The following is a 14,359-nucleotide window of genomic DNA, read 5'->3' as shown; positions in this document are numbered from 1 at the left end:
CATCTCTATGAATAAATAAATAAAATCTTAAAAAAAAAAAGAAAATGAATAACCAGGTTAAAAAATGGGACGGTGACCTGAACACACACTTCATCAAAAAAGACAGACAGATGGCAAACAAGCACATGTAAAGATGCTCCCCAGCATATGTCATCAGGGGAACGCAAATTGAAACAGCTGTGAGATGCCACCACACACGTATTAGAGTGGCCCAAGCCCAGGACACCGACAACTCCACGTGCAGGTGCGGATGTGGAGTGACAAGAACTCTCACTAAGTGACGTTGAGAACGCAAAGTGGTGCAGACACCTTGAGGACAATTTAGCAGTTTCTTATGAAACTAAACACATTCTTACCATATAAATCCAGCAATCACACCTGTTGGTATTTTCCCAAATGAGTTGAAAACGTCTGTCCACACACACACAGTGTACAGATGTTTATGGCAGCGTTCATCATAATTGCCAAAACTTGAAACTAACCTGGATTCAGTAGCTGAATGGATGAATAAACTATGATACGTCCAGACAACAATGGAACATTCTTAAGTGAAAAAAAAAAAAAAGAAAGAAAAAGAAAAAAAAGCTATCAAGCCACAAAAAGAGGAAACTTGAATGTGTATTATTAAGTGAAAGAAACCAATCCAGCAAGACTACATACTGTGTAATTCCAACTATGGGACATTATGGAAAAGACAAAAATATGGAAACAGTAAAGCCATCAGTGGTTGGGGGAGGAAGGGATGCATAAGTGGGAGCAGAGAGTATTTTTAGGTCAGTGAGACTACTCTGGACGATACTGTATGGTGGGTACAGGTTGTTCTACTTTTGTCCAGACCCGCAGAACGTCCAACGCCAGCAGTGACCCTAACGGGAACTGTGGGCTCTGAGTGCTAATGACGTTTGAGTGTAGCAGCATCCGTGCTATCGCCGTACATATGTGGGTAGTGGGGGAGACTGTATGTATGTGGGAGCTGGGTGCATACCGTTACTTCTGCACTGTTCACCCAGTTTTGTTGTGAACCTAAAACACCTCTAAAAAATAGTTTATTCATTAAAAAAAAAAAGAGGAGGAACCAAGGAAAATAGAAAAGAAGCAATAAAGACATATTGAAGATAGCACCCCTAGGTTGCAAAGACCTGGGTTGCATTGTAAGAGTGGAAAACAAATATTTATCCACAAAAATAAATAGTGGTGATGCGGAATAATAGACAGATGTGTAGAATATATTTGCATGATTCTCTAGATAGTTCTGAGAAGAGCTTGCAAGGCCAGGCCTCGGGACACCTGGACTCTCTTCCATCTCTGCTGCCAGCATATGGTACACCCCGTAAAAGCTGGCGTGTCCGGGCATCAGGAATTAAATTAGATGCTTCCTAACCACAGTCCAAATTGCAGCATTGCTGTTTAAAACTTTTCCAGCAGAGAAGGCACCACTGAATACCTAAGTAAGTCCAAGGATGCAGCTGTATTGTGTTTTAGAAGGCCAAGGAGAGAAATACTGCCTAAATATTGTCTAAATAAAAATGCTTGAAGAACCGCAGCATCATTATAGGTGCTGGAGATCAATATTAAAATTCTCCATTTTCTCCTGATATATTAACTTATGCATCTTGTTTTTCTTTTGGGAAGGAAAAAAAAAAAAACGAGGTAGCATTGATATTTTAATCATTTCAATTGGCTGTTCCCTGCAATTAAAAGCGATCAAAAAATAACTCTCGGAAGATATATATTTTTTTAATTTCCCGCAAACAAATAAGAAATGAGAGAAATGTGTACAAATATCATCGTATATGTTTTCAAGTGAATTACAGTCTTGAAGCAGTCACGGCAAGTTGTTGCGATGCCGTCAACATAATAGCTTAGATGCGATCCAACAAAAACTGTAAGAGTTGTACTTCATGATGTCCAGCCAAAGTTTTTATTCATTCAAATTTTTGCTGGTGCATTAGGGCTGTTTGTCTTTTTTTTTTTTTTTTTCCTTTCTGCTGAAGAAATGCTCTCCTGGTTGAAGGTCTAAGTAATGAAGCTTTAGTCTTGTTTCAAACCTTTGCCCTTTAGAGAACGGGCTGGTCTCCTGCCAGTGCCTGCCTGTCGAGCGTTACTCATGTTCCAAGTCTGTCTCTGGCTTCACTTTTCCCACTGAGAGTTTTAAGAAGTCTCCCAATTTTGGCCAAATGTGGCACTTTGGTAGCACATGATTCCGTTTACTGTGTTTCCATAATTTTGTATGTGAGAATCTCCTCTGCAACATTCTCGAGGGCTGTGACCTTATACTTTCATTCATAAGAAAGAAATATCTATACGATCTGCTATTTGCAGACATGACATCTGTGATTTGGGATCCCCGCAATGGACCGTAGCATCCATAAAACAACACATGGAACGTAGTCGTGTTTTTTTTTTCTGAGATTCAAATTCCAGGCAAAAGCACAGCATGTGATTGACACTCATCAAGTCTCCGACTCGTGAAGGAGCAGAGCCAACTATCTCTCAGCTCAACACTGCTCCTGTTCTGTCTGGCATGTGATAAAGTGATAAAAAATGTTTCTTTGTGGGAAATTGTAGTAGGATGTATATACTTTTGGGATGTCAGGGGCCTAGCGTGTAATGCTAATCGATGATGCGCAACTCTCCTGGCTTCCACTTAGCAGAACATTTGTAAAAACTGCCCATAAAAAACTCCCAGGCCACAGAGTCAGGTCACTGATATCTTTGTTTCCAGGGAACCAATCCTTTATCTGGACATCCAAAAGTTACACAGGCCTCTCAAGAGCTTTTATTTTTTCATTTTACTTTTAGTTGTTACTGTGCGTGTATGTGTGTGGTGAAGAGTTTCTCAAATTTTTTAATCTCAGGACTCCTCAACCCTCCTCCCAGGTATGATTATATTTTCCACATTTCATGTTTTATTTTTTGAAGACTTGTTTATTGGAGAGAGAGAGGGAGAGAGACTGCGTACCAGTGGGGTGGAGGAGCAGAGGGAGAGGGAGAGAGAGTCCCCAAGCAGACACTGTGCTGAGTGCAGAGCCTGATGCAGGGCTGGATCCCAGGACCCTGGGACCATGACCCGAGCTGAAATCAAGAGTCAGATGCCCGACCTACAGAGCCACTCATGCACCTCCATATTTTATAATTCTTTTTAAAGATTTTACTTATTTATTCATGAGAGACACGGGCAGAGGGAGAAGCAGGCTCCCGTCAGGGAGCCTGACGTGGAACTCGATCTCAGGTCTCCAGGATCCCACCCTGGGCCGAAGGTGGCGCTAAATCCCTGAGCCCCCCCACCCCCGGGGCTGCCTGTGCCTCCATATTTTAAATTAAAACACTATCTTAGAGTATTTATTTTGAGTTCATTTGATGATCACAAATGATAAACCCATTACTTGCTAATATAAATAATACATTTTCATAAAAAAGTGTATTTTCCAAAGCAACAAACACTTGGGTGAGAAGAGCGACAGTGTTTTACATTTTTGCAAGTGTCTTCAAGGTCTAGCATAAGAGAAGGCAGCTGGATCCGCATATTGCTCCTCCACTGAATCTTTGACATGTTTCAGTTGAAGGATATGAAGAAAATTGTTCCTCATGCAGCCAGATGGCTCGAAGATGGAGGGTATTTCAGTGGCCTTGCCGAATACTTGTGGCTGCCCTCCGGTAACTACACCCGAGCTGAGCCACTGCTAGTTGTTCAAAGGTCAGTTGCAATGTAGAGACTGTGCATCGATGAACGTTTCCTGGTCTGTGACATTAAAGCCCATTGGCCATTCTTTCCTTTGATTGGATCTTGTACCCTGGTATGGTTTTATTTTATTTTTTTAAACGATTTATATATTTATTTTAGAGAGAGAGAGAAGGCTAGCAGAGAGAGAGGCAGAGAGAGGGGGAGCAAAGCAGACTCCCCGATGAGCCCTGAGCCTAGCTTGGCGCTCGGTCCCACGACACTGCAATCATGACCTGAGCCAAGGGCCAGAGTCAGATGCCTCACCTACTGAGCCATCCCAGTGCTGCTACCCTGGTGGGGTTTTTTTTTTTAAGATTTTATTTATTTATTCATTAGAGAGAGAGAGAGAGAGAGAGACCAAGACACAGGCAGAGGGAGAAGTAGGCTCCATGCCAGGAGCCCGAAGTGGGACTTGATCCCGGGACTCTAGGACTGCGCTTGGGGCCAAAGGCAGGTGCCAAACTGCTGAGCCACCAAGGGATCCCCCCGGTGGGATTTTATACCATCACGCATGATGCATTTAGAAAACAAATATGGCTTTGCTGAGCTATACATATCTCACGGATGTCGACACATCCCATCGCATGGTCTCCAAAGGCACATTTATTCACGTCATCACCCACCTTAGCAGCACGTTATCACCAGGCCACCAGGTCCCCAGTGGTGGAGGCAGGCTCCCCAGCATTCTCATTTTCCTGCTGGAATGCAACCTTGATGGTTCTTCTCGTGTTGGACAGTGTGTCTGCTGAGTGCTGAAGGGTGAATCGCCTGTCAGTTATTCCTTCAAATAAAAGTGGTGTCCAAGAGACAGCAGCTGTTTGGGCTCACCCTCAACTGCATGGCCAACCTGGGTGCTCAGGAAGTGCCCAGCAGACTCTGCGCAGCCTCCTGTTTGGCCGTGCTCAAGGATAGAAAGGTGCACACTCAGCACAGACTGAACCAGATTCCTGCCGAGGGAGTGTATATGAATTATCCGGAACTGCTTCAGCAGGGATCTTACAGTAGGGATGACTCCTTTCCCCGCAAGTGCACGCAGCTAAGGGATCTGTGACCTGGAGGGCTGTCAGCACCACTGCTTTGTTGCTGGAAAGTCTCCCACACCTGGACTCACCACTGCTCCTGCACCAACAGCGCAGGGGCCCACCCAGTGAGGAGGCACATGCTGTCTTAGCATCAGTATGATGACGCGGGAGGGTGGGCAGGGCTCCTGCAGGAGCCCCCAGGGCTGCCGAGTGTGCAGGGAGGGCTCTGGACCCCAGGATTGAGTGCACACTCTGTGCACGATTTGTGCCTGGGAACAGTTCCCCTGCCGTGTCCCTCCCACCACGGTGCACACTGGCAGTTCCAGAAAGGAACTTCCCGCTACGCGCCCATCACTGCTGGGGTTTTGTCCCCTGCCATGCGGGGACATGCGGGCGGGGGAGCAGGTGCTGCATCGAAGGCTGTGGCTGGGCTGAGGGGGTTTGGGTCCTGGCCTCCCTCTGCTCAGCGCAGCCTATGGACTAGACTTCGTGTGTATGCATCACCTCCTGGTGTCCTGTGGGGCTGCTCCAGGCCTGGGAGGAACACCTGCCCTCTGCTTGCCCGGAGGTGCCCTCTGCTAACTGGCATCTCACCACTGGGTCTCCAGCGAGGGCTTTACTTTCCCGATTCCACTTCCTCTTTTGACCACTGGCATGAAAGGTGTTCGTCCTTCTGCAGTGGCTCTTTGGCTACTTTTTCTGATGCCATGTGGCCCCGACCTGCCACCCCGGCCAGGTGAGGAGTGCCTCCGTGTTTCTGGCCATGACCCCAGACTTTCTCTGTCTGACCAGGGTGACCCTGCAGGGACACTGTCTCCCTGTCTAGATTGTAATTTTTCTGAGGGCAGGCACTTTGAAACAACAGCTGACCCTGAGTAACATGTATGGATTAAAAAAATCATACACTGAACGAAAGGAACAAAATCTGAAGCTGTGTGAGATCCTGCATACGTGGCATTGGAAAAAGTCAATGCAAAAATGTCCCCCTATGTGAGAATAGGGTCTTTTATGGGGTCTACAATTTGGTGATGATCCTGGTCACTGCGTAGACTTGATGCTCAGGGTTCCTGTTTAAAAACCAAAAAAAGCTGGACAAATATTTTTTAGGAGACTCAAATATAATCAAGGCCTAAGGATCAGCTGGAGAAGGGTAAGAAGGGGTGGGGTGAGAAGGGGTGAGTTAGAAATGGTAATTGTAGACAAGACTGAATCAAGTCACATGATCTTAGCCAAAAGGCTGAGAAGCGATGGGACTAAGCCAAGTCGAAAGCAGTTAATAATGTAAATTTTCCAATTTTTTTTTTAATTTCCTGCTGACACAAGGACCCATCCCCACTCAAGTTATAGTATGCTCTCTCACATGCCAGTTAAAGTAGCACACACATTTACGAAGCCCAAGCTACCAGAAATAAGGGAGGAATGGATAGAAACCCAAACGTTGTACAAGATTCTAATGCAGAAATTATCAGCATTTGAAAGGCCAATTTGTTAAACAGGCAAATGGAGAAAATAGAATTCTTGAACCCCGTCTAAGATTTTAATTATCAGCCTGTACTTGTTTATAGTGAACTTTGTATGTGAATTAAAAAAAAACCAAAACATTAAACTGGGCAGCCAGGTGGCTCAGTGGTTTAGCACCACCTTCAGCCCAGGGCCTGGTCCTGGAGTCCCAGGATTGAGTCCGAAGTCGGGCTCCCTGCAGGGAGCCTGCTTCCCCCTCTGCCTGTGTCTCTGCCTCTCTCTCTGTGTCTTTCAGGAGTAAATAAATAAAATCTTTAAAAAAAAAAAAAAAGAAAAAGAGATGGCTTTTAGGTGTCTCGTAACCTGTTGGTTCTCCATCATGCCCCCCCTTTCCTTGTGACTCCTCTGTTGAGGGACTTGCCTCATTGGGCTGGTGGATGTCCCCACAGGTTGGATCTTGCTGCTTTCACACTCAGAGCACAACTCGCGTGCATCCGTGACCTGTGTTTTGTGCAGGCAGGTGGTAGAGTCCAGAGGTTTGATCTGATTCCCGTGCCAAGCCCTTGGCTGGACTGTAGGGGTAGGTCTGACATCCGTTTCTTAGGAAGCACATCATGTGTGTTCCCCTGCTCTTTGGATGTCAGTTCGGGGCCTGGACCCGTAATTCACTGAAGGCTGCAGGTGCTGGTATAAGTCTGTCACTTGGTCTCGTTTCCTAGCTGGGATGTACTTGTAAGGAAATGTTTCCGCTCACTGACCAGGTGGGTACTAAGTGGTGTATCTTCATGAATTACAATTCAGTGTGGAGAACGAAATAAATACTCGACTCTTTCCCATTGCTTATCTAGTTTCACAATGATGAATTGGCTTCTTGTCACCCACAGGTGATAAATTATTATCATTTTTCAATAGTACCATAGACTCATGTTTCTATATGTATTCAGGAGGTTTTCACCCAAGGCGGTCGTTACATACATGGGAACAGACTATCCATCCTTCAGCCAATGGGAGCCTCTCCTGGGTGTGTTCTGAGCACCCTGAGCACCCTGGACAGGATCCTGGTTGTGTCTGCTAGCTTCCTTGCTTTCTGCATACTTCCAGACACACCAGGCTCATCTGGAACATGTCCTGCCCCCCCCCCCCCCCCCAGAAGTGGAATCAGCCAGCTGTTTTAAGACTATGTTGGGTTTTGTTTAGTTTGAACTGGGAAATGGGCACTTTAAGGCCATGATCTGGGTACTAGGATTGCTCCTGTCTGCGGGTAGGATCGTTGGTTTTAGGCCTTTTTATTTTATCTTTTATAGATTTTATTTACTTATTCATGAGAGATACAGAGAGAGAGAGAGAGAGAGAGAGAGAGAGAGAGATGCAGAGACACAGACAGAGGGAGAAGCAGGCTCCATGCAGTGAGCCCGACGTGGGACTTGATCCCAGGTCTCCAGGATCACACCCTGGGCTGAAGGCGGCGCTAAATCGCTTAGCCACTGGGGCTGCCCAGGTTTTAGACCTTTTTAGAGGACAGAGGTGGAACTAAATGAAAAGCTACAGCACCTCAGAAGTTTCTGCAGACAACTTACAATTCAAATTCGGGACAATGGTGTTTGTGTTTGACCACTCACTCCCCCCCACCCCCCGCATCTCCTTTCTTCTGCATGGAGAATGTTGGTTTTCAAGGATGCGGGGCAGATATCAGAAAACTTTTTTTTTTAAGGGCCAGATTGTGAATATTTTAAGCAAGCGGCCCATACCGTCTCTGTTACAACTAGTCAGCTCTGTTGTGGGAAAGCAGCCCTAGACAAAATGTAAGTGCAAAGGCAGAGCTGTGTTCCAATAAAACTTTATTTGTAAGAAGAGACAAGTGGCCCATGCACCATAGTTTGCCAACATCTGATTTAGGAAAAATATGAGAATGCTGCGTATCACTTGCTTTTTCTCACTTTCCAGATAGGTCTCAGAATATGGATACTGATACAAGTGCCATGAATTATGACTTCCTGAAAATAAAGATCTTTAAGTTAAACTATCCATAACCGTCCATTTTTCACACACTTGTCTTGTGTCTGTTTGGTCAGATCACGGTCGTTTCTCCTTTTTTGGTTCTCATTTAATCTTGTTCCTTCAAGTAACTGTATATTTATCTAACCACCAGAGTTGATGTCCACATCGCTCAAGTCATTCTCTTCTTCTGTCTGGAACTTGTTTTCTAGTAGATTCTTTAGGAAGTTTTCATGGGAGTAACAATCCCTGAATTATTCAAGTAGATGTTGTACTTTGCTGGGTATAAAATTTAGGGCTCTCATTTTCTTTCCTGGCAATCTTAACTATTTTATTCCTCTCCTCAAGCTAAAGAATTGGTGTGGAAAAATCTGATGATAGTTTAATTTTATTTTCCTCATGTGTTAAGCACCCTCTTTGCCTCAACATCCAGTGGATTTTCTTCTTTTTTATTAAATAAAGTACTTTCCGTAGTAAATGTCTTGGTGTTGATCATACTGGGTTGGAATTTACAGGCACTCTACTCTTTCAATACATGGTTTCAAATATTTTTTTATTTCAGAAAAGTGCCTTTGAACAGTACTTCGTGTTATGTTCCCTTTCTTTGTCTTCTTTAGGGACCACTTTTAAACACACATTGTATCTTTACTACCTGTCTTCAGTGCTTTCCACCTTTTCTTGAAACATTTTTTTTAATCTTTTTCATTTTGTGTTAAAATCAAAGCCTTTTGCTGGCCTATTCCTCTGAAGGTGTCGCTTGTTGTGCTTGTTTTTTCTTGTGTTCTTGCTTGTTTTATCTTCATTTCTAAAATGCCTTTTTCCTCTAGTTTTCTTTTCTCAAGTTCTGGCGTCATCTCATTTATGAGTGTTTCTACTTCTGATTCATATTGTTTCTTTCATGTCTTATATCTTTGTATTAATTTTTGAATGGTTTTCAACTAGTATTTCACAATTTTATTTATTTTTAGTATGACTTCTGGCATATTTTCACTGTAAAGGTGTATTTTTCTGTTCCTTATTCTCTTTTTCCTCAATGTCACTTTTTTTGTCATTTTTGATAGATTTCTGTTACTTTTCTATTGTGTGTGTATGTGTGTGTGTGAAATTCCTTTTTCTTTGAGGAAAGAGCTTCGTTCAGAAAGCTTGTGTAACTTTGAAGAGGTCGTTCTCCTGTTTTTCTTTTTTTTTCTGTCACCCCACCTTGCCGTGCTTAAAAAATATGGCAGTGTGCCTGCTGAGATTCCCTGGCTCTTTCTCTCCCCCTTTTGCCTCTTTCCTTAATCTGTGTTTTCTGTGTCCCCCTCAGTCCTGGTTCCATGTTCAGCTGTTTCTCCCCGGGGTGGAGGCAGCCTCAGTTTTAGGAGGACCCTGGAGTTACACTAGTCCAGACTTTTACTCTTCACCGTGGGCTCATCACAGCCATGCAGGACCCTCCCTACTTCCATCTGCTGCTTTCCATCTGGAACTCCCTGATCCCCCATGACTACCTGTTGACTGGGGGGGGTGGGGGTGGGATGTGCTCCTATTCTGAGGGCTTTGCTTTACTGCTCTCCTCTCCCATACACATGCTGATAACATGCATGTTTCATGGCTACAGATCATCTCCCCCACCCCGATGTCTTCTAGAGTTGGTAGAGGGGCCTTATCATCCAGTTTCATGTCATCCTTGCACAGGGACCATGCTAATCTTCTCTGTATCCTTCTAATTTTTGTATATGTGCTGACGAAGCGAGCGCCTTATCATCCTGTTTCATTGTAAACATTGATCATGGGCTTTGGCTTTGATAGCTAATTGTTCTGTCAGTTTTTATGTGTGAATTTGAGAAGAACAAAAAATTAGGTTGTCATCACCACCTTCATCTTTTAATTAAATTTTTCTTCCATAAGCAAATATAGTAAGTGATCATTTGCTAAAATGTAAAGCCAGCAATTGACCTAGAGCCCTGGGACAAAACTGTAAAAGGTACTAAAACAAAATGCCTCTCTAAAAAGTCTCAGGACCAGATCATTTTAATGTTAAATTTTGTTTAAAATATTTAGGATGGGGCGCCTGGGTGGCTCAGTCAGTTAAGCATCCAACTCTTGATTTTGGCTCAGGCCTTGATCTTAGGGTCATGAGATCGAGCCCCACGATGGGCTCTACGCTGAGTGTGGAGTCTGCTTGTGATTCTCCCTCTCCCTCTCCCTCTCCCACACCCTGCACCACTCTTTCTCTAGGAAAACAAATAAATTTAAAAAACTAAAATTTTTTAGGTCAGTCAATTCTATGAAGTGTGAGCTTACAGGAAAATAAAAAGCTAGAAATTGCTTCCTTCATCTTATTTAGAAAACATATGTGGTTTATTTTGCTTATAAAGGATATAGTCTTGGGGCTCCAGGGTGGCTCTGGGGTTGAGTGTCTGCTTTAGGCTCAGGACATGATCCTGGGGTCCTGGGATCAAACCCCACATTGGGCTCCCTGCTCAGTGGGGAGCCTGCTTGTCCTTCTCCCTCTGCCATTCCCCCTACTTGTGCTCATGGCTCTATCTCTCTGTCAGATGATAGATAGATCAATAGATAGATAGATAGATAGATACATAGATAGATAGATAAATGATATAATCTTTTAACAATAGTCAAACCATGTAGAACCTTGTCAAAGAAAAAGCAGTTACTCCCAGTATATGAGTTTGCTATAACAAAATGCCACAAGCTGGGTAGCTTACACCACAGAAACGTATTTCCTTAGGTCCTGGAGGCCCAAAGTCCAATATCAAGGTGTCCCCTAGATTGGTTCCTTCTGAGGGCTGTAAGGAAGAGTGGTTTCATTGCTTCTTCCCTAGTTTTTGATGGTTTTCTGGCCATCTTTGGCATTCCTAGGCTTGTAGAAGCATCACCCCACCTCTGCCTTCATCTTCCCATGGTGTCTTGTATGTATGTCTGTGTCCAAACTTCCCATTTTGATGAGACAGATTAGGGGGCCACACTATTCTGATAATGGCCTCGTTGTCACTAATGACATCTATAATGACCTTGTTTCCAAATAAAATTGTGCCTGAGATGCCTTCAACATATGAATTGTTGTGGGACATTATTCAACCTGTAACATCCAACGTCCTATTTTTTTCTTGACATTGTGCCTAACAACTAGAAATATTGTTTATTAGCACTTTGCTAAAGAGTTGTCTGAGTTTTTGTTTTTCTCTTTTGTGAAGTTGGCGATTATACAGTTATTACATGAGTTGACATACTTACTTCTAAGGCAGAGATGGCCAGCTGCCTACTCAGTATCCACCTTCATCATCTTCCTTATGAGCAGAACCCTCTTTCTATTGAGGGATGAAAATACGCTTAGCTTAAAGACTATATTTTCCATCTTCCCCTTAATTTATGTATGGACAATGGGAAATAAGACAACTAAGATGAAAATTTCTTGCTCTTTCAGTCCCCTTTTTCTGTCTGGAAGAAGATATGATGGCTGGAGCATCAGTGCCCATCTTAGTAACATGAGGCAATCTTGAAATAGATACCACGCATCAAAGATGGAAGAGTGGAAAGTCAGAGTGCATCTATATTTCTCATTCCAGTCGAAGTAACCATATGAGCCCTGGACTGCCTATCTCTAGCTTTATTTTATTTGAAAGAAAAACCTCTAAATTTGTTAAGCCACTGTGATTTTGGTTTTCCTTTACTCTCAGCCAAACCTAATTCTAACTGACACAGACATATTAAGTAATACTCTTAAACTCGTATTTCTCCATTCATCAATTTCATAAGTGAAACGGAATGTATTGATTTCTCCCATGACATAGGAACAAATCAGCACATTTTGCTTATCCTCCTCTCATTTCTAACCCTCATTCATTTATTTGCTACATCCATTTGCTGACACAGTCTGGATTTTATCCCAATCCACAATCAGCAAATTATTTATCTTTTATTTCAAGAATTATAATGGCACGCAGTGACATGTTAACTCTGTTTGCCCCAACTCTTTTGACTTATTCTGTGTTTAATTGAATTTAATGTTCATTGCGATTTCTTTCACAAGCGATTTCCTTAATTTGGGAATTAATCTAATATTTGGCTTTAGTGTCTATTGGTGTCATTTAGGATTAGATTTGTGACAGGTGTTTGAAATCCAGAAATGACAGAGGCTCAACCAATATAGGAGTTATTTGTCTCTCCCAAAAGAAGTCTGGAAGTGGTCAGGCCACTGTAGCTCAATGAAGTCGTCAAGACCACAGGCTGCAGGAGGGGAGGAAACAGCCCTCCCCCAGGAGCACCACATAGCACCTCTTTTATTCCTTTGGCTAAAACTTGGTCAACATGGCCACAGCTGGATGGAAGGAGAGGTGCAAAGTACAAGTTTCAATCTGTACAGCTTCCAAAATTAGGGATCCCATTGTTAAGAAAGAGGGGAGAATTTTATGTTGGGGCAGACACAGGAGGACTCTGGCAGCGTCTTCAAATACCTATTCCCTATGAAGTGTTTAAAAGTGTAGCTCCGGGGATCCCTGGGTGGCGCAGCGGTTTGGCGCCTGCCTTTGGCCCAGGGCGCGATCCTGGAGACCCGGGATCGAATCCCACATCGGGCTCCCGGTGCATGGAGCCTGCTTCTCCCTCTGACTATGTCTCTGCCTCTCTCTCTCTCTCTCTCTCTGTGACTATCATAAATAAATAAAAATTAAAAAAAAATAAATAAAAGTGTAGCTCCTCAGGTGTTGAAAAGAGAATGCTTTGTTTTTTCTTCCACAAGCGAATGACAACTTAACAAAATTGACAGAAAACTTGTAGACCATTTGTGTTTGAATTACCATGGGATACGTGTAGCTCCATTCTTCTGTGGAATCCAGTCCCGTTGGCGAACTTGAGGCTGGGGCTTCTCCCTGAATAGCTGGTGGTCTGTTATTATGTCAGAATGCTTGAGGATTCTTCTTTTTCCTTGAATTCAGCGATGGATTGTCTACGGCTTTTACTGGGAATATGGCATGTCCCTTTTGTCTGCAGATTCACATGTCCTTTATTTCTGGAAAATTTTCTTATCTGATAACTGAATTTTTTTGTTTGTTGTTACCGGTTTTATTTTCTTTTTCAGAAACAAGTTTGAACATGTTGGGTCTCCTGGATAATCAGTAATCATTACCATTGATGGTGTGTTTTCCAAGGGTCACATGCCTTGTGTCCTTCTGTCTCTCTCTGGAATTTACATGTCTTTATATGCGATATATACATGTTAGATTATTCCTGTAATCTATGGTGTAGCTACAGGAATGGATTTTTATACGTATCTGTGCCTACAACTTAGAGATTAAAATTAGGCAGCCCTGGTGGCTCAGTGGTTTAGCACCGTCTTCAGCCCAGGGTGTGATCCTGGAGACCCAGGATCCAGTCCCACGCCGGGCTCCCTTCATGGAGCCTGCTTCTCCCTCTGCCTCTCTCTCTCTCTCTCTCTCTCTGTGTCTCGTGAATAAATACATAAAATTAAAAAAAAAAAAAAGAAATTAAAATTACCCTGAGATGCTAGCACCACTCTCCCTACTTCCCAGCTGAGAAAGTAGGGACCCAGAGTTGGAAGATACATGGCCTAGGAATGAATCGTCACCTTCGAGCCGAGGCAGGATGCAAAGCTAAATTCTCCTGACTCCTGGGATACTGCTTTTCCATGAGGTTGCAGGGCCTCGGGGGTGCCTTCTGGCATTCAAGTGGAACTCGAGAGGGAGTTAGAGGCCGGAGGAGGCTCAGCGTGCACAATTGCACATGCAGGTCTGTGCACCTGTCCTAACTCGGGGAAAGCCCAGTCACCTGCGGGGGCTCAGCCTTTCAGGAGCTCGTTGCTGGACAGGAAGGGTGCAGATGGGGAGGGTGCAAAGGGCCTGGCGTCTGGGGCTGTGATGCTGGTGCCACTCCGGATGCAGACAGGTGTGTGGCCGCGTGGCTGCCACCAGGGGGCTCAGGCAGGCCGCAGTTCAGAGCCCTGCTCCCTGAGCCGCTGCTGGCAGGAGGGGCAGAGGCTTTCAGGAACTAGCACTGGGCGGCTAGCGAGGCAGGTGCGGGAGATCCTGATGGAGCTGCTGGTAGCGGCCACCGGGTCGGTCCTCTGCATAAGTAAGTGGCGTCCCAGAAAGATGAAGCTAGTCGGCCTTAATCAATACAATTCTCTGCAAAAAGAGAAAAC

General features: G+C 44.1%; 1 non-coding gene across 1 annotated transcript; it reads right to left on the bottom strand.

Moving 5' to 3' along the window:
* Window positions 1-9,831: 9,831 nt before the first annotated feature.
* Window positions 9,832-9,938, bottom strand: LOC140605563 (U6 spliceosomal RNA). The gene has a single exon (XR_012008204.1). It is a non-coding gene; the product is annotated as a U6 spliceosomal RNA (small nuclear RNA).
* Window positions 9,939-14,359: the final 4,421 nt, after the last annotated feature.

This window comes from Canis lupus, chromosome 15 (assembly GCF_048164855.1).
Source record: "Canis lupus baileyi chromosome 15, mCanLup2.hap1, whole genome shotgun sequence".
In the NCBI taxonomy this organism is placed as follows: domain Eukaryota; kingdom Metazoa; phylum Chordata; class Mammalia; order Carnivora; family Canidae; genus Canis; species Canis lupus.
This window is presented reverse-complemented; position numbering and strand designations above follow the sequence as displayed.